This window comes from Dromiciops gliroides, chromosome 6 (assembly GCF_019393635.1).
Source record: "Dromiciops gliroides isolate mDroGli1 chromosome 6, mDroGli1.pri, whole genome shotgun sequence".
In the NCBI taxonomy this organism is placed as follows: Eukaryota; Metazoa; Chordata; class Mammalia; order Microbiotheria; family Microbiotheriidae; genus Dromiciops; species Dromiciops gliroides.
Window position 1 is genome coordinate 103,020,140 of NC_057866.1, and position 19,565 is coordinate 103,039,704.

General features: G+C 39.7%; 1 pseudogene; it reads left to right on the forward strand.

The window, feature by feature from the left end:
- The first annotated feature begins 3,108 nt into the window (after positions 1-3,108).
- Positions 3,109-3,778, forward strand: LOC122731603 (annotated as a pseudogene).
- Positions 3,779-19,565: the final 15,787 nt, after the last annotated feature.

Sequence of the window (19,565 nt, forward strand, 5' to 3'; positions counted from 1 at the left end):
TATCTTCATCATTGTCATCAGCATAGAGAATATCCATAAGGAAAGAATAAATCTCACCTGTTCCCTGATAATTTTGTTCTTTGTAATGAATAGTACTGACTGCCTTAAGGTTATTCATGTTTTGGTGTTTAGGGTTTTCATACATTCATTAAATTGTCTCTGATGAGGTGTTTGTGATAGTGAGATTTCCATTCCCATGATTTTCAAGTGTAACTTTTTAGAATTCATTCTTGTGAATGTTGTTATTCAGTTGTTCAGTCATGTCCAACTCTTGGTGACCCCATGGTGCTCCAGGCTCTTCTATCCTTCACTCTCTCTTGAAGGCTGTCCATTTCATATGTTTCCACGACACTCTATCCATCTCATCCTCCGCCATCCCCTTTTCTTTTTGCCTTCAATCTTTCTGAACATCAAGGTCTTTTCCAATGAGTCCTATCTTCTCATTATGTGGCCAGAGTATTGAAGCTGAGAAATCCAACTGGTTGTGAAATCTCTTATGCTTTTGAAAAGGCAAACCCTTTACAAACCATGCCACCTACACTCTGGCCAACCTCTTCATCCTCCTCCCACTAGAACTTGTACTCTCCCCCAGTACCCTCACATCAGATAGGAAAATTTTTGGTTTTATCTTGTGCAAGACCAGGGCGCCACAACCACTTCCTTGCCATTGTGAAACTATGCCATCTCTATTTCTTCCATCCTCTCCATACCACCCTCTCAGTTGTATTGTCTTACCCTGTTTGAATATATGTTTCTTAAAGGCATACACTGTCTTGTTAGATTGACTACTCTCTAAAGCAGTCTCTCTAATCTTAACACAAAGTCAGAGGCCTTTTCCCCCCCTCCTAATGCAAGATACTGAAGAATTTCACATAGCTGATGACTTCTGAGTTCTCTGCCACCCATTTAGTTCCCAAGCATGGTGACTGAGTACAGGGACAAAAAACAAAACAAAAAAATGAATTATAGGTGCTGTTAGTTCCTCAGAGAGTTCCAGGAGAAGAAACTTAGAAATACTGGTTTGATGTTGCCATCTCATGGGCCTATTAGCTGAAAGTTTGCATGAACAATATAATTGAATGCATAAATAACTTTGGAGCTAAATCCCTTGAAATGAACAAAAGTATTTCAGCTGAAAAATGAGGTAATAGAAATTCCAGTTCTCAGCAACATTACTTTGGCTCATTCTCTATTAAAAGGTCAAAGAGGGCTAGCAATGAATCTCTCACAATTGATGTGACTTGCAAGTGAGTCACTTTCCCTTTCTGGGCCTTAATTTTTACATATGAAACATTAGGAGGTCCACCCAGTTGGTCTGCAAGACCGAAGGCACTCATTCTTTTAAGTATTACTTATTGAGCATCATGGGAATACAGTTCATTAATGCTTTAAAGGGTGACTCTGACCTCATCTTCTACTTCTCCTATGTTATTCTTATCATATGTTATTCTTGTCCTATATGTTTTCATAAATCCTCTATTAAAATTTACCTATCATTCCGAAGGCCTTCATTTTTTTCAACATTTTGTGGATATCAGTGTAATATTTAAACTTTATGTATAATCCCTCACTCTTACTACATTCCTGGTTCATCTCCTTTTCTCAACATATAGATCCATGATCTCTTCTTTACACATAATCATGATAACTTTACATATAAATACTATTTAATATCTTGATGGAACTTACTTACACTCATTTAATATTTTTGTCACCTGTAGTTTTAATTATTTTGAGATCATGATATTCCATGTTCACAATGATGAAATATCACCAGAAAATTTACTGGTGTTTTAAAAGGTGAACTTTTAAAGAAGACTGCAGTTTGAGATTACCAAAATTATGGCAAACTTTCCTGACTGTGACCAATCCTGATCTCCTATTTAATTCTAAACTCTGATTATTGTGACTTTGTAGTATCTGTCAAAGATACACAAACACTCACATACTGGTGGACTAATTCAATGAACTACCCATCCATTCACATGCTGAGTAGCTGTTTTTCATTCACTTTGTTTTTCTGGTATGTCTGACTAAGCTAATCTCTTTTGAATAACCAAAATTTCTCTTTGAAGAGGCCTTAAGGCATTTAGAAGGTTGAAGCAATTAGCGCATTTTCACCCTTACCAGGACCATGGAGAGAATCTTTTGAAATCTCTCTTCTATTTGAATGGCATACAGGACACCCACTATGACACTGGTGAAAATCTTGGTTTGCATTATCTTCTAGTTTTTCAGAATTGCTTTATGTTGATACTCTGCAAATTATTGAACAAAATTATCTCCGTAGTTGTATTTGCAAGAATCTTATAATTTTTTTTTAAAGAATCTTATAATTTTAAGAAATATAAGGCAGCTAGGTGGTGCAGTGGATAGAGCACTGGCCCTGGAGTCAGAAAGACCTGAGTTCAAATGTGGCCTCAGACACTTAACACTTACTAGCTGTGTGACCCTGGGCAAGTCACTTAACCCCAATTGCCTCACCCAAAAACAACAACAAACCTATCCCTTTGGGGCAGCTAGGTGGAGCAGTGGATAAAGCACTGGCCTTGGATTCAGGAGGACCTGAGTTCAAATCCAGCTTCAGACACTTGACACTTACTAGCTGTCTGACCCTGGGCAAGTCACTTAACCCTCATTGCCCTGCAAAAAAAAAAAGAAAAGAAAAGAAAAGAAATATGAGAGGTACTTTGCTTGAGGAAGCTTATAAAATTACATTTTGTTATACCGAACTAAATTCTTTTTTGAAAATAAATACAATGGGGGGGGGACAGGGGGGAGGCGGCTAGGTGGCTCAGTGAATAAAGCACCGACCCTGGATTCAGGAGGACCTGAGTTCAAATTCAGTCTCAGACACTTGACACTCAGACACACTCAGACAATGTGTGACCTTGGGCAAGTCACTTAACCCTCACTGCCCTGCAAAATAAATAAACAAATAAGTAAATGAATTAATTTATTGATTGATTAATTGATAAAATATGTAAATAAATACAATGGTCCTCCCCCCACCACCACCACCATAGTGGCTGCTGACCTCCGTTCCTGACTGCTTTCCCTTCCCCACTCTTGCTCCCTGCCTGCCCACCCGCTCCAGCCCTGTGCACCATGGCTGAGGTAGACCCATTTGGTGCAGCTGTTGCTCCGGCCCCTGCCCCAGAGGTCCCACAATAGGTAATGGGGTGGCAAGTGACTGCACCAGTGAGGAAGATCCAGCTACGGCCTTCCTAGCCCAGCAGGAGAGTGAGATTGTGGGCACCGAGAACAACGAGGGCTTCAGCATCCATGACAGCGTCAGTGTGCTGGCCTCCCTGCAAAGGGAGCTCTGCGGGTCCCAGATGCTATTGATGGAGTGATAAATGGAGAATACTAGTAGGAGAGTAATGGTCCAACTGATAGTTATGCAGCTATTTCACAAGTGAATGGATTACAGTCAGAACCAGAGAGTGTCTCTAAATGGAGAGAAGAACAAATGAAAGATCTGGAAGTCCTTGATGCTACTTCTCAGAAGCAAGAAGCAGAATGGAAAGAAAAAGCAATAAAAGAATTGGAAGAATGGTATGCAAGGCAAGATAAACAGCTACAAAAAAACAAAGTAAATAACAGGGCAGTTGAAGAAGCTTTCATAAATGATGTCAAAGAGACTTCTCCTGGCACTGAGTGGGAACGTGTGGCTCAGCTGTGTGACTTTAACCCCAAGTCTAGCAAGCAGGCCAAGGATGTGTCCCATACATGCTCAGTCCTCATTTCCTTCAAGCAGGCCCCCTGGGTTTACTGAAGGGAAGCCCAATGAAAACACTACGATTGCAATATCTTAATCTTACTTGGTGAATCTGTTCACAGTCATTGGATTAATGATGTTGGGTTCTTTTGGACCAAACCTTTTGTCTTTAGAGTTGATCGTTGTTTGTGATTGCATGTTTTCTTCAACTCTTTTCTTCAAGTGGGAGGGAAGTGAGAACCTCCAGGAGAATATCCTCTTGTGCTTTTGTGCATTGTCATTTTCAACTGTACTGATAATAAAATTCTCTTTCAAATAATAAAAAAAGAAATACAATGGCATCATATATGTGTACATATATACACATATACATACATATGTACATATACATATACACATATGTGGTGGGATGCAAGACCCCAAGAAACTTAAGAGACCCCAACTCCTAAGAATCCTTAAACTTTAGACACTGAAACCAAAGATTTCATAAATAAAAAACAACTCTGTTTTCCACCTCAGGAATGTGATGTTGTTAGGACACATGGACCAGGGGTCATGCAAACCCTGGGATATTTGGAGATATTTCTATCCATAATGTAAACACCAATAAGCATATCAAGGTCTGCAAGGATAATATACAGGTTCCATACATTTGAGGAATGAATTTTTTGTACCTCAACAAGATGTGTGACTGATAGCTAATGATTCAATTCCCCAAACATCCCCTCCTCAGTTATTTTGCAATCTCCTTACTTGGCACAGAGCCTTCTTTGTCTCCCTCCATTCGGAGAGACAGTCTCCATTACAACTCTTCAGGCCATGTATTTCTCTCTCCTAATAAATCTATTTTACAAGATTTGCTGTGAGTCTGTCAATTCTTTGGATGAGGTAGCCCCTGAACTAGCTCTCATATCAGTTGCTGATGATGTTGTAGTTGTAGTTGTAGTTGTTGTTGTTGAGGACCAATGACATCATAAGGGTGATGACTTGACTTTCCAGTGAATTGGATTTAAGTGAGGCAGAGCTGTGTAAAGTCATCGACTTCACTCTTTCCTTCGGAGTCATCAGAGTCAAGTGGCAAGACATAAATCAAGATGACTGGCAGTGACCCAGGATGCAGTAGATGACCTTGGCCTTTTTAAACTAAGGTCTTTCCCAAGTCTCAGTTTATCTGAGGCAATGACATTCAATGATTAAGGGCTAGGAAAGAACTAAGACAAAAAGTTTGCCATGACAAAAGAATGAGTCTGAGAGGGGAACACCCTCAGAGTTTCTGGCCAGAACAGAGAACAGTTACTATTTATGCTCACTCTGAGCCATAAAAAACCCAAACAACAAGCAAGAGAGGCTTGGACCGGGACCAATTATTGGCTAACCCATGAAAACCAGAGTGATTTGGGTTTAAAGGCATAGTCAAGTAGCTCCATTTGAATTTACAATGGGCTTTTTTTAGAGCTCTATTTCAAGAAATCATAAAGGAAAACTACATGAGACAAAGAGTTAATTGTCCCAACTTTTTTTTTTAATGATAAAATAAATAAATGGGGGGCAGGGGGAAATCTAGTCCTCAAACCCCAAGATACCTTGCAAAGTAGAAGCAATCAAAAATTATTCTTTTGAACCGAGCACCCACATGTAAGGGAATGACCCCCCACATGAGCAGAGGGAAAAAGGAGGAGGAAGAGAAGGTGAATGAGAGGAGAGAAGGAGGAAGAGGAGGAGAAATAATAGCAGCATTGACCTGATTGGGTTCCTAGGGGGCGGCTACTACTATTTGCAGATTGTTGTTCATCCTTTGTCCTTGAAGAGGATATGATAAGGGTGATGTCTTGGCTTTCAGGTGAATTGGATTAAAGCACAAAGTCATCAGCCTCACCCTCATCCAGAGTCAATGGAATTCAGTAGCAAGACATAAATCAAGACAATTGGTGATGGCCCCAAATCAATGAACAAGGATTACCAAGTGGCAGGCACTGTGATAAGCATTGGGGATGCAAAGAAATTCACTATAACTTCTGGATCCAATGTTGAAGGTACTGCTTCCTGGATCCAACAGAAAAGTCCTGGATCAAGAGGAAGAGTTCCTGGACCAAGAAGGAAATAAGCCAAGGAACAGCAAGGGACAGAACCATTATGGGGAGGCATAAATTCAGAATTTGTACATCAATAATACTCAGTTATGTGTGTTGAATAGATTCAAGACAGTAAGTTGACCCCAAGTGCTTTCTCCTAAGTGAATAGTACTTAACATAGTACTATTAGTTTGTTTATAAGATTGTGTATATGTATATATATCCATCCATCCCTAGGAGATGAGATGAGACCAGAAGGGTTGGTTATGTTACTCTCTAGCAACCCAGAGTTCTTTTCTCTTGAAGGGTAATACAATAAATCCTTACAACTTGCCTGTCTTACTATATTCCATCCTACTCACACCCACCACATGCTTTTCCATTGTCCTCTGGGTGACAGAACACTTAAATCAGAGACTGTAGAATTCCATCATACATAACGACATAGCATCACTGGAAGAATATTATTGTTAAAACAATGGGCCTTTGATTCATTTGTATCATCTGAAAGACGGAGCAATTTCTCAGATTCAACCCAGTCCATCCATCTCCTCCTCCTCCTCTTCAGTTCTAGGTCCAGCTCAATGATCCATTCAAGGTGTTTGTCTAAGATACATCTACTAAAAGAGGAGCTCTTGGGATCACCCATCTAACTTCACACAGGCGTTCTTCATCCACTTGGTATTTTCTCTGTGAATATTTAGGTGGAATGATTTTGTGTGATTATTGCTCTTTTTCATGAATGATAAGATCTTAGGGATCTCTTGGGTTTGAGGTGATCGTCACAATGCCACCCACAAGCAGGTGCATCTGGAGGACCTTAATATCTATAGGAAATGCTTCTTTCATTTGAAGTCTGCCCCGAACATCATGTATTGTAGTAGCAAACACCTTTGACAAGTATATATCTTTGTTTTATACATCAGTTGATATTAGCAATCACAGAATTGTCAGTTATCTCTATTGTTGCATCTTCCAAAAAATTATATATTAATCCAAAAATGGTAGTTCCAGTGCAATTGATGGGGAGAAAAAGTTTATTAGAAAGGTCTCAGGGGCAGCTGGGTGGTGTAGTGATTAAAGCAATGGCCCTGGATTCAGGAGGACCTGAATTCAAATCTGACCTCCAACACTTGACACTTACTAGCCGTGTGACCCTGGGCAAGTCACTTAACCCTCATTGCCCTAAAAAGAAAAAAAGAAAGGTCTCTATGAATGTCTTCCTTTCTTCATCCGTTTGGTCTTCTACTTTTATTTTTTAAATGCTCTCAGGATCATTTATAATCATTCTCATGCCAAACTTTTTGTATATTTTTTTCCTCCACTGGTTATTGTTACTATGTTATTATGTGAGGTCATACTACTCATGATTTTCTACCAATCTCCTTTAAAAGATTTTATTAATGAATTTATATCCCAATCTAGTGTTGTCCTATCTCTTTTTCTTGGCATGAAGAAAAAGGATTTTCTGGCAGAGACAGAGTTTAGTCTCTTTTGGTCTCCTGTTCATCATAACTGATTAAACTTTTCTAGGAAATGGTAATCATATGTTGATGTCTGCTCTTTTTTTTTTTTTTTTTTTTTTTTTTAGTGAGGCAATTGGGGTTAAGTGACTTGCCCAGGGTCACACAGCTAGTTAAGTATTAAGTGTCTGAGGCCGGATTTGAACTCAGGTACTCCTGACTCCAGGGCCGGTGCTCTGTCCACTGCGCCACCTAGCTGCCCCCTGATGTCTGCTCTTTTATTCATTTCTCCAATTAATTGGGACTCTTGCCCTCCAGAACCTTGTGCTGACTTAGGAAAGAGGCAACACAGAGCAGTGAAAAAAGTGCTAGATTTTTTTTAAAATGTGTTAGATTTGGAATCAAAGAACCTAGGATCAAATACTGACCCTGCCACTAACTACCCGTTTGACCTTGGATATTTTACAACCTCTCTGGAGCTTCAATTTCCTCATTTATAAAATGAGAGGATTGTACTCAATGATCCCTAAATTTCCATTAGACTATCTATGATCTTGAAATTTCAAATAGATACAGCTGTTAGTGTTAGATCAGTTTTAAGTTAAAGCAAGATAGTAATTATTCATGTAATTGGTAAACTTTTTTAAAAATCAAAATCAGTAATCTCCCTCAAAAGATTTCAGACTAAAACACTGGGCACAACATATTTTGAGTTACTTGATTTGCCATAAATTTCAGTCAGAGAAACTCTACCATCTTACTGGTGCTTATTTCCTAAATGTCTATCTGTAATGGGAATAGAAATAATTTATTTTGAGAATCCAAACATAATTGTTATTGAATTCATCATATCCTTTTAAGTAATCCTCATTTTCTAGTTTCTTTTCTGACTCTTACATTATCACTATAAGGAAAAGGAGCTTCACAGAAAGTATTTGACATTGGGATATAAAGGAATGTTGGGGGTATCATTATCTCTTCTTTGTTGTTCAGTCATTCTTCAAGACCCTACTTTGGGTTTTCTTGGCAGAGACTGCTTTGCCATTTCTTTCTCCAGCTCATATTACAGGTGAGGAAACTGAGGCAAACAGGGTTAAGTGACTTGCTTAGGGTCACATAATATATTTTATGAATGGAGTATTACAAAATATCCCCTTCCACAAATAACACCTCTAAATAATTATTATTTCATGAGCTAAATTATATTGAAGATCATTTTAATTTCTAATACTTTACATAAATTATGAAATTAGCTGAATAAGTGACCAGTTGTATGTGTCAGAAATAGGAAATGGGATATTGGGATCTCTCTGCCCACTGATGTCCTCCTCAAAAACATTGTATTTAGATTTGGAGGGCCTGGGTTCTACTTGCCATTCCCTAAACTTAATATTGCATCTTCTACATTAATTTCTTTGCCTAGGCTGTCCTCAGCTAGTAAGTGTCAAGTGTCTGAGGCCAGATTTGAACTCAGGTACTCCTGAATCCGGGGCCAGTGCTTTATCCACTGCACCACCTAGCTGCCCCCCACAATTTAGATTTTAAACAATACACTTGTGATTGAAATTATGGTACATGCTTACCAAATACTTCTTGGATAGTATTGGATTGAATTGGTCTCTTTACTGCCAGTATAAGATCTTTTTTCACTTGCCTATTCTTTTATCACATCCCTCAGTTGATTTAGTTTGCTGATCAGTGATAGAAGAGGATGTTGTGCATATCCCATCATTACCATTGGAAGTTTTTAAACTAAGGTAAATTGGCCATCAGAGCTTCTGTTGAGGAGTTTCCTTTACTGCACAGGACCTTGTCCTTCCAACTCTGAGACTGAGAGAGAAGAGGAGAAGTAGAAGGAATTGAGATCATGCAGTCTTATTCTGGGCCACTGATAGATTCAGCAAAAGGAGACCAATAGAGAAGAACCAGTCTGTGGGGGGGATCAGTGGACAATAGCTGTAGAAATTATGATTGGAGTAGACTTTAGTAGACTTTTGTCCATCCTCCATCCCAGCTTACACATTTAGTCTGAGTAGGGCTCCAGACCTTTTTCTTTTCTTTTCTTTTCTTTTTTTTTTTTTAATGAGGCAATTGGGGTTAAGTGACTTGCCCAGGGTCACACAGCTAGTGTTAAGTGTCTGAGGCTGGATTTGAACTCAGGTACTCCTGACTCCAGGGCTGGTGCTCTATCCACTGCACCACCTAGCTGCCCCCAGACCTTTTACTAAGAACCTAATTTCTTGCCTCTGATTCTTCCATAATTCTCCATCTTTCTCTCAGTCTCTTTCCTGGTTCCTTGGGAGCCATATCCCATAGAAACTTCTTAATGTCAAACAGTAATTATCTAATTCCCCCTTTGGGTAATCTGCTGTGATATGCTCCCTACACAGTGCTAATACTTCTAGCTGTCCTTTGGGACTCAGAAAGACTACTCCAGAAAGTCTTCCCTAGTCACTGTGCTTGTTGTTCAATCATGTCCTTCTCTCCAGAACCCCATTTGGGGTTTTCTTATTTATTTATTTGTTTATTTGTTTTATTTTTGCGGGGCAATGAGGGTTAAGTGACTTGCCCAGGGTCACACAGCTAGTAAGTGTCAAGTGTCTGAGGCCAGATTTGAACTCAGGTCCTCCTGAATCCAGAGCCAGTGCTTTATTCACCTAGCTGCCCCTAGGGTTTTCTTTCTTTTTTTTTTTTTTATACATATAAGGTATTTTATTTTTTCCGTTACATGTAAAGATAGTTCTCAACTTTTGTTTTTACAAGCTTTACAATTTCAGATTTTTCTCCCTCCCTCCCCTCCCTCCCCCCCTCCCCTAGACAGCAGGTAATCTGATATAGGTTATATCTATATATCTATATACATATACATATAGATATACACACACACACATATATACACATAATAACCTTAATCCTATTTCTGCATTAATCCTGTTACAAGCGAAAAAATCAGAGCAGTGATGCAAAACCTCAAAATAGAAAAAAAAAAAACCAACAGCACCCAAAACAAAAGAAATAGTATGGTTCAATCAGCATCTATACTCCACAGTTCTTTTTTTTTTCTTGGATTTGGAGATCCTCTTCTATCATGAGTTCCTTGGAACTCTTCTGTACCATTGCATTGGTGAGAAGAATATAGTCCATTACAGTAGGTCAACACTCAATGTTGATGATACTGTGTATAATGTTCTTCTGGTTCTGCTCATCTCACTCATCATCAGCTCACATAAGACCCTCCAGGTTTCTCTGAACTCCTCCTGCTCATCATTTCTTATAGCACAATAGTATTACATTGTATTCATATACCACAACTTGTCCAGCCATTCCCCAATTGATGGGCACCCCCTCAACTTCCAATTCCTTGCTACCACGTAAAGAGCAGCTATAAATATTTTTGTACACGTGGGTCCCTTTCCCCCTTCCATGATTTCTTTGGGCAAAAGACCTAAAAGTGGAATTGCTGGGTCAAAGGGTATGCACAGCTTTATTTCCCTTTGGGCATAATTCCAAATTGCTCTCCAGAATGGTTGGATCAGTTCACAACTCCACCAACAATGCATTAGTGTTCCAATTTTCCCACAGCTTCTCCAACATTTATTATCTTCCTTTTTTGTCATTTTAGCCAATCTGATAGGTGTCAGGTGGTACCTCAGAGTTGTTTTAATTTGCATCTCTCTAATCATTAGAGATTTAGAGCATTTTTTCATATAGGAATAGATAGCTTTGGTTTCTTCATCAGAAAACTGCCTGTTCATATCCTTTGACCATTTCTCAATTGGGGAATGACTTGGAATCTTATAAATTTGATTTAATTCCCTATATATTTTAGAGATGAGACCTTTATCAGAAGTACTGGCCTCAAAAATTGTTTCCCACCTTTCTGCCTCCCTTCTAATTTTGGATGCATTGCTTCTGTTTGTACAAAAATTTTTTAATTTAATATAATCAAAATCATCCATTTTGCATTTTATAATATACTCTATCTCTTGTTTGGTCAAAAACTGTTTTCCTTTCCAAAGATCTGATAGGTAGACTATTCCTTTCTCTCCTAATTTACCTATGGTATCACCTCTTATGTCTAAATCATGTATCCATTTTGACCTTATTTTAGTATAAGGTGTAAGATGTTGGTCTATGCCTAATTTCTGCCATACTATCTGCCAGTTTTCCCAGCAGTTTTTGTCAAATACTGAGTTCCTATCCCAGAAGCTGGAGTCTTTGGGTTTATCAAACACTACATTACTAGTGTCATTTACTACTGCATTTCCTGAGCCTAGCCTATTCCATTGATCTACCACTCTATTTTTTAGCCAGTACCAGATAGTTTTGATGACTGCTGCTTTATAGTAAAGCTCCAGGTTTGGTACCGCTAACCCACCTTCCTGTGAATTTTTTTTTCATTATTTCCCTGGATATTCTTGATTTTTTGTTTTTCCAGATGAATTTTGTTATTATTTTTTCTAGCTGTATAAAATAATTTTAGGTAGTCTGATTGGTATGGCACTGAATAAGTAAATTAATTTAGGCAGTATTGTCATTTTTACTATATTAGCTCTGCCTATCCATGAGCAATTGATATCTTTCCAATTACTTAGATCTGATTTGATTTGTGTGAAGAGTGTTTGCTAGTTGTGTTCATAGAGTTCCTGGGTTTGTCTTGGCAAGTAGACTCCCAAGTATTTTATATTATCTACCGTTACTTTAAATGGAATTTCTCTTTCTATCTCTTGCTGCTGGATTTTGTTGGTCATGTATAGAAATGCTGATGATTTATGTGGATTTATTTTATATCCTGCTACTTTGCTAAAGTTGCTAATTGTTTCAAGTAATTTTTGAGTTGATTCTCTAGGATTCCCTAGGGTTTTCTTGATAAATATCCTGGAGCAGTTTTCCATTACCTTTTCCAGCTCATTTTACAGATGAGGAATTGAGGCAAACAGTTAAGTGACTTACTCAAGGTCATACAACTAGTAAGTATCTGAGGCCAGATCTGAACTCAGGAAGATGTCTTCCTGACTTCACACCAAGCACTCTATCCACTGTGCTACCAAAAGAAGGGAACAGGTGCCAAATTCCCCAGACCTTCCCACTCAATCCCTACCCCAAGCCTTTCTCTGCCCTAGGGCTTGGCTTTGGACTTTACATTCTTTTTACTACCCTTTTTTTTCAGAAAATGGAGATTGCCTAGCCTCAGGCAGCTACCTAGTGATCTAACCTTCTCCAGATAAAGATAAACTCATAAGTTTTAGCCCAGAGGCAATTTTTGCTCACTTTACACAGTTTTTTACTCTATAAAGTTATAAGGTTTAAAAAACAGGGTCAGCTAGATAGCACAGTGGTAAAGCACCGGCCCTGGATTCAGGAGTACCTGAGTTCAAATTCGGCCTCAGACACTTGACACTTACTAGCTGTGTGACCCTGGGCAAGTCACGTAACCCTCATTGCCAAACAAAAACAAAACAAAAAAAACCATAGATTATTAGTTTTTTTTTTTTAAATCACAAATGCTCACAGCTTCGAGACCTGAACAAGTGCTGATTCTGAGGCTAGGGGTGAGGATACTGACCTGTGAAGTGCTGTGTATTCAAATACCCACTGCCCTCCCTTTTCGGTGGGGCAAATTGTGATTTTCCTATTAATGGATAGCTTGCCCAGCTATCAAACCCTAGTAAAACTTCTGCAGTTAGGATAAACTAGGTGGAGGGTAACAGACAGGCTTCAAATCCTTTGGTGAATTAGAGGAACATCCACCCCAAGCATGGGAAGCTTTCCCCCAGTGAAATGGGGAGGTGAGCACAATTTGCTCCAAAGGCTATGAAGGCAGCCAAAATGGGCATTGTGGAACACTTAGAGCTTGGTCAGATATTAAAGACAACCAAGGTCATCCACTGCATCCCAGACCATCACTAGTGGTATTGACTTTTGATTTACCACTGGACTTCAATGCCTCTGAAAAGAGAGGGAGGCTGATGACTTTATGGAACTGCCTCACTTAAATCCATTTCTTGCACAAGCAGAGACAATGCCCCATGATGTCACTGGTCCTCTGCAGAAAGGAAGGACTAACAACAGCAACAAGGGATAGTGGAGTCACCATCACTACATGTAAACACTGCATCATCATTTGTTTTGTAGAGTGGTGTAGGAAAGAGCAGAGGCCAGGGCTTCAGGAGACTTGAGTTTTAGTTATGTCTCTGCCACTAACTCATTTTGCCATCCACTTGGTTCAAATCTTTTACTTTTCTTGGCTCTTGTTGTTGTTGTTGTTTGTTCTTCATTGGTCGTGGTCCTTCAGAGAGGACCGTGACTTCGGAGTGATGTTATGACTTTCAGTAAATTGCATTTTAAGTGAGGGAGAACTGTGTAAAGTTGATGTAGGATGGATTTAAATGATCAAATTGTTTGTGAGGTATCCCAAAGAATTACGAGACTCAGTGACTCAGTTTCCCAAGTTTTATTTCAATACTGTGAGTAACTGCAGGGAGAACACCATGGAGATAGGTATCTTAAATAGGGGGAGGAGGAGCCAAGATGACAGAGGAAAGGCAGTGAGCTCTCGAACTCATGACATGATCACTCCAAAAACCATCCAAATAATGCCATAGGAAAATGCCCGGAGCAGCAAAACTCACAGAATGTGCTGACATCATCTTCTAACTAAGAACGGCTTGGGGGGTCAGAGGGAGGGAGCTGCTGTGTTAATACAGGAGTAGAGCCCAACCCCACAGTCACCCTGACACAGATCCAGTCCCAGGAAGGCCTCACCAGAGAAGGAGAACCCTAGAGACTCTGAATCAGCTGAAGCGCCAGTGTCGTCTGGAACTAAGCTCACAGTCTCATGAGAGGGCTGAGCCCTGGGCAGGGGGGGAGACTATAGGGGTCTATGCTGGTGCTAAGGCAGAACTTGGATTTTCCATCCCTGCTGAGAACCAGGAGGTAGGCTTGAGTAGCAGTGGCCCAGGTGGGTGAGGGGCACAGGCTCCTGGGAGCTAACAACCACAACACACAAAGCTGGTTGATTAGCAAGTTGGTCTGGGGTCATCTAAGGACCAGGGAACAGGCCAGGTGAGTGAAGAACCTGATTCTCCTTAAATCATACCACCTGGGACTTCTTAAGCTTGGGATACTGCAGCCTGGAAACAGTGCCCCACTTTAAGGAGCTAAAAGTCAAGTAAAAGAAAGGCAAGATGAGCCGACAGAGAAAGGTGAGGACCATAGAAAGTTTCTTCAGTAACAAGGAAGACCAAGGGGCACCCTCAGAGGAAGATGTCAATATCAGGGCCCCTATACCTAAAGCTTCCAAGAAAAATACGAATTGGTCTCAGGCCATAGAGGTGTTCAAAAAGGACTTTGAAGATAAAGTTAGAGAGATAGAGGAAAAAATGGAAAGAGAAATGAGGAGGATGCAGGAAAGACATGAGAAAAAAGTCAACAGCTTGAAAAGTCAAATAGGGGGAGGAAAAATAGTTATATTTATAGTAAGAAAAAAGTAAGTTATCTCTTCATTATCTTAATCTCCTCCTTGTGGGAGGTTCATGGGAGGTCTTATCCTAATTTGGACTTCCTGGGGTCCTAAGACATCTCCCAAGGTGCGTACCTTTTTCCCTGGAGGTGTGTTTTTGGGGTTTACATGTCATAAGGTGAACCTAAGGACACATTTGGCCTTTTCTACGCATGTTCACAAAGACATGCTTAGACTTGTCAGACCCAGAGGGTCTCTGTGTTTATGATCTCTCTTTACTTAGACCTGGTTTCTAGGTGTCCTGTTGATGTGGGCTGGAATTTGGGGTCAAATTGATCATGAGTTGTCCCAAAAGAATTACAAGACTCAGTGACTCAATTTCCCAAGTTTTATTGCAATACTGTGGGTGACCACAGGGAGAGAACCAGAATAGTGGAAAGGTATCTCTCGAATAGTGAAAGAAAAGACCGTTATATTTATTTATTTTCATTTATTTATTTATTTATTTTGCGGGGCAATTGGGGTTAAGTGACTTGCCCAGGGTCACACAGCTAGTAAGTGTCAAGTGTCTGAGGCCAGATTTGAACTCAGGTACTCCTGAATCCAGGGCCGGTGCTCTATCCACTGTGCCATCTAGCTGCCCCGACCGTTATATTTATAGTATGGATAAACTGATTATCAGTCTCATTATAATAATCTCCACCTTGCGGGGAGGGATGGCGGAGGGCCTATCCTAATTTGGAGTTCCTGGGGTCCTAAGCCAACCTCCAAGGTGGGTACCTTTTTCAGTGGAGGTGTGTTTTGGGGGTTTACATGTCATAATGTGAATCTGGGGACAAATTTAGCCTTTTCTGCGCATGTCTGTTACGTGAATTTTTTTTTTTTTGGTGGGGCAGTGGGGGTTAAGTGACTTGCCCAGGGTCACACAGCTAGTAAGTGCCAAGTGTCTGAGACCAGATTTGAACTCAGGTCCTCCTGAATCCAGGGCTGGTGCTTTATCCACTGTGCCATCTAGCTGCCCTATGTGCATGTCTCTTTCTGATTCCCATGGCTAGTTTCAAAATATAATCATTTTTCATTAGAATTTCTATAGGTTGTCTTTTTCCTTTATTGTTATTTTGACCTGACCCGTTCTGGCCTGTTATGGATGTTGATCACTATGGGTACAAGAACCTAACATAAGTTATCCATTAACTGGGATCTGACTCCCTTTTAGAGCTAATATCTGTAGAGCTTGGGTCTTAGGTTTTCTATTAACCCTTTTTTCACCTCCTACATCACTGACATCTAGGAATATTAATGGCTATTAATGTTTAATGTTTCCTACTTGCAGTCTCTGTTGATGGTGAGGGTTGATAGGGACTTGAACCCTCTTGGTTACTATAATAACACAAACCTAAGTTTCTCTGGTACTATTGATCAGGACCCAAGCCTCAGTTTATCTCTTAACCCCTTTAGGTACAATTGATAGGTTATCTATTAACACCTTTCAGCCTCCTCCATCAAAGTCACCATCCTCATTCCTCCAGAGCCATCTGGGTCCAATGGCAAGATATACATCAGGATGACTGTAGATGGCCCCAGATGTTTGAGGCATGAAGAGTTCTTTGGCAAAGACACTAAAGTCATTTGCCATTTCCTTCTCCAATGAATTGAAGCAAACAGAGGTTAAGTGACTTGTCCAGGGTCGTACAGTTAGTGCATGTCCCGGAATGGATTTAAACTCAGGTATTCTTGACTAATTTTGCCATCAACTTGGTCAAATCTTTTACTTTTCTTGGCAGGTTTGGTGCTCTATCCAAGGAACCATCTAGCTACGTCTCCCAACACTTTCACTCTCTAATAAAATTTTTTAAAATTAAGAACTACTCTTTTTATCTAAGGAAAATCAGATTTGAAATACCAATGAAACAGTAAAAAAAACTAGTTTTAAAAAATGAAACAAGAAGCAGACATAAAATATAAAGCTCTGCCCTTTCAGAAATAAAAGGAACAGGGATAAAAAGGTAAAGAAGTGATTGACTAGCCACTTGGATTTCCCTTGGGAAAGACCAGTCCCAATACTCTTTATTAGGATCTTCTTTCAATAAGTGGAGTGCTGAGCAAAAGCTTCCAGCTACTCAGTGCTTATCTCAGTCCCTATTCAAAGTATCTTCCATCTTAGCTGCTCCTCCCTTACTCTAACTGCTTCTTCTTCACTCTATCTCTATCTCCAACTCATTCCAAATTCTTGGACCAGCATAATCCCTCCCAGTCCAGGTCAAACTGCATCATAGATGGACACCTTTTCCTGGACTGAGAAGACTGTTCTTTGAAACTGTGAACTACAAACTCCAAGAGCCTTAGCTAAGGCTCAGACCCTGAGCTCACCTGTGGGAGAGCTAGTCTATATCTTGGTTACATATGTTCTATTGTAATTTGTCCTTCATTTTTGAAGAGGACCAATGATATCATGGGGTGATATCTTGAATTGCCAATGAATTGGATTTAAGTGAGGCAGAGTTGCACAAAGTCATCAGGCTTTCTTTCTCTTCCAGAGTCATGACAGTCCAGTGGAAGCCAAAAGCCAAGACCATTGGAGATGATCTAGGATGCAATGGATGACCTTTGTGTCTGATGCCTGACTTACCTCTAAGTGCTCCACAGCACCTCCTTTAGCTGTCTTCGTGGCTATTGGAACAAATTGTTCTCACCTGCCCATTCCACTGAAGAAAGTCTTCGCATGCTTGAGGTAGATACCCCCTTAACTCATCAATTGTTTGAGGCCTTTGGGTTAACCTCATCTTAGTTAATCCCATTTTGTGAGACAGTTTATGCTGCTGCACATACTACAGCTTCTTGGAGCCACAGGTGAGTATTGAGTGTCAGGTAGACACCAAAGGTGAATAAGTAAACCATGACACTAGAGATGCTAGTCCCCCTTGAAGACCCCATACACCATTGGAATAATCTGATTAAATTAGGCCTCTTCTCTAAGGTAAAGAAAGCAGGATGAACAGACTGAAAGGCTCTGGGAAACAGAGCTTTTACTAATATGTGTGTGTGTGTGTGTGTGTGTTTATGTGTATCCTTATCTAGCTTACTAATAATTTGGTATGTTCAAAAGAACCTGAAGTTTGCTTAACCTATATTTGTACATTTGTAAAGGACACTAGCATCCTTTGTTTATTCCAGACTCCAAAAGTGTTTAAGCTGCCATATTCAAATCATTTTACAATCCTGACAGAACTGGTAGACTCCTGGTTGGACCTCATTTGTTTTGTGGCATTTCCTAGTTCAGGACAAAAGTGTAAAAATTGGGGATCCATTGATTGCTAGTTGCTCCATCATACTTGAAAGGAGTTACCTTTATTATGTTAGAATGCTTCTTGATCAAACCAGTAAATCAGGCATAATCCTGGTCATACCCTGAAAAGCTTGTATGAAATTGGGAGAGTTCAGAACCAGAGAGATTTCAGGGATCTGGAAGCAAAAAGCCGTGCAGATAGTCAGAAAGAACTAACAACCCATTTAAGAAACGATGAGCAGGTGGATTTCAGAGAAACCTGGAAGGATTTACATGAACTGATGCTGAGTGAGATGAGCAGAACCAGGAGAACATTGTACACACTGTCAACAACATTGTGTGTTGATCAACTGTGATAGATTTGACTCTTCTCAGCAATACAATGGTCCAAGATAGTTCCAAAAGACTCATGATGGAAAATGCTCTCCAAATCTAGAAAAAAAAGAACTGTGGAACTTAGATGCAGATTGAACCATACTATTTCTACTAAAGTAGAAAATAGATTTTGTTTTTCTTTTTTGAGTTTCTTCCCTTTTGCTCTGATTCTTCTTTCACAACATGACTAATGCAGAAATATGTTTAATGTGATTGTACATATATAACCTATATCAGACTGCTTGCTGTCTTGGGGAGGGGGGAGTGAAGAGAGGGAGGGAGAAAAATTTGAAACTAAAAATATTATAAAAACAAAGGTTGAAAACTATCTCTACATGTAATTAGAAAATAATAAAATACTTTTATGATTAAAATAAAGAACTAGCAACCCAGAGGCAACCAAGGAAAGAACATAGAGAAAGAAGAGCTGAGCTGAGGAAGGTAAGGGAAATACTGAGGAGGACCATTGGCTTTATAGGCATTTCAGAGCAGAAGACTTGGGCTGATGCCATAAGTGGTACCCTCCTCCTCAAGAATGGAGAGAAGTCCTAAGAAAAAGTTTGTTCTTTCCTCAACTTCCCCTCTCACTACTTATCTAGCAACCTACACTATAACATACTCAGCTTTTTCTCTTTACTCAAATGTTTCCAGTAATCTAAGGATATACATAAAAGGCTATGCTGACTCCAGCTCATACTGGTTAGCAAGAGCTGATGGTCAAATTTTCAGTGTGAGCATCTAAACTTTGGAAATCAGCAAATGCTACATATAAATAAGGGCTTGATTTATTTTTCTGATTATTCTCTAGACTTAATCAAATGATGGAGAAAATGTTAATAATACAAATTAATGTTAGAAGGTTGCTGTGCCTTTTCAGAGAGCTGGTTGTTCAATGTTTACCAACACATCCTTGGATAGGTATAAATATGTTGTTCAGTTGTTCAGTCAAGTCTAACTCTTTGTGACCTCAAGAATCATAGCCTACCACTTCCTTCTATCCTCCACTATCTCCTGCAGTTTATCCAAGTTCATGTTTGCTATTTCTATTACCCTATCCTTCCATCTAATCCTCTGCTGTACCCTTTCTCCTTTTACCCTCGATCTTTCCCAGCATCAGGATCTTTTCCAGTGAGTCTCGTCTTCTCGTTATTTGTCCAAAGTATTTAAACTTAAGCGCCAGCTTCAG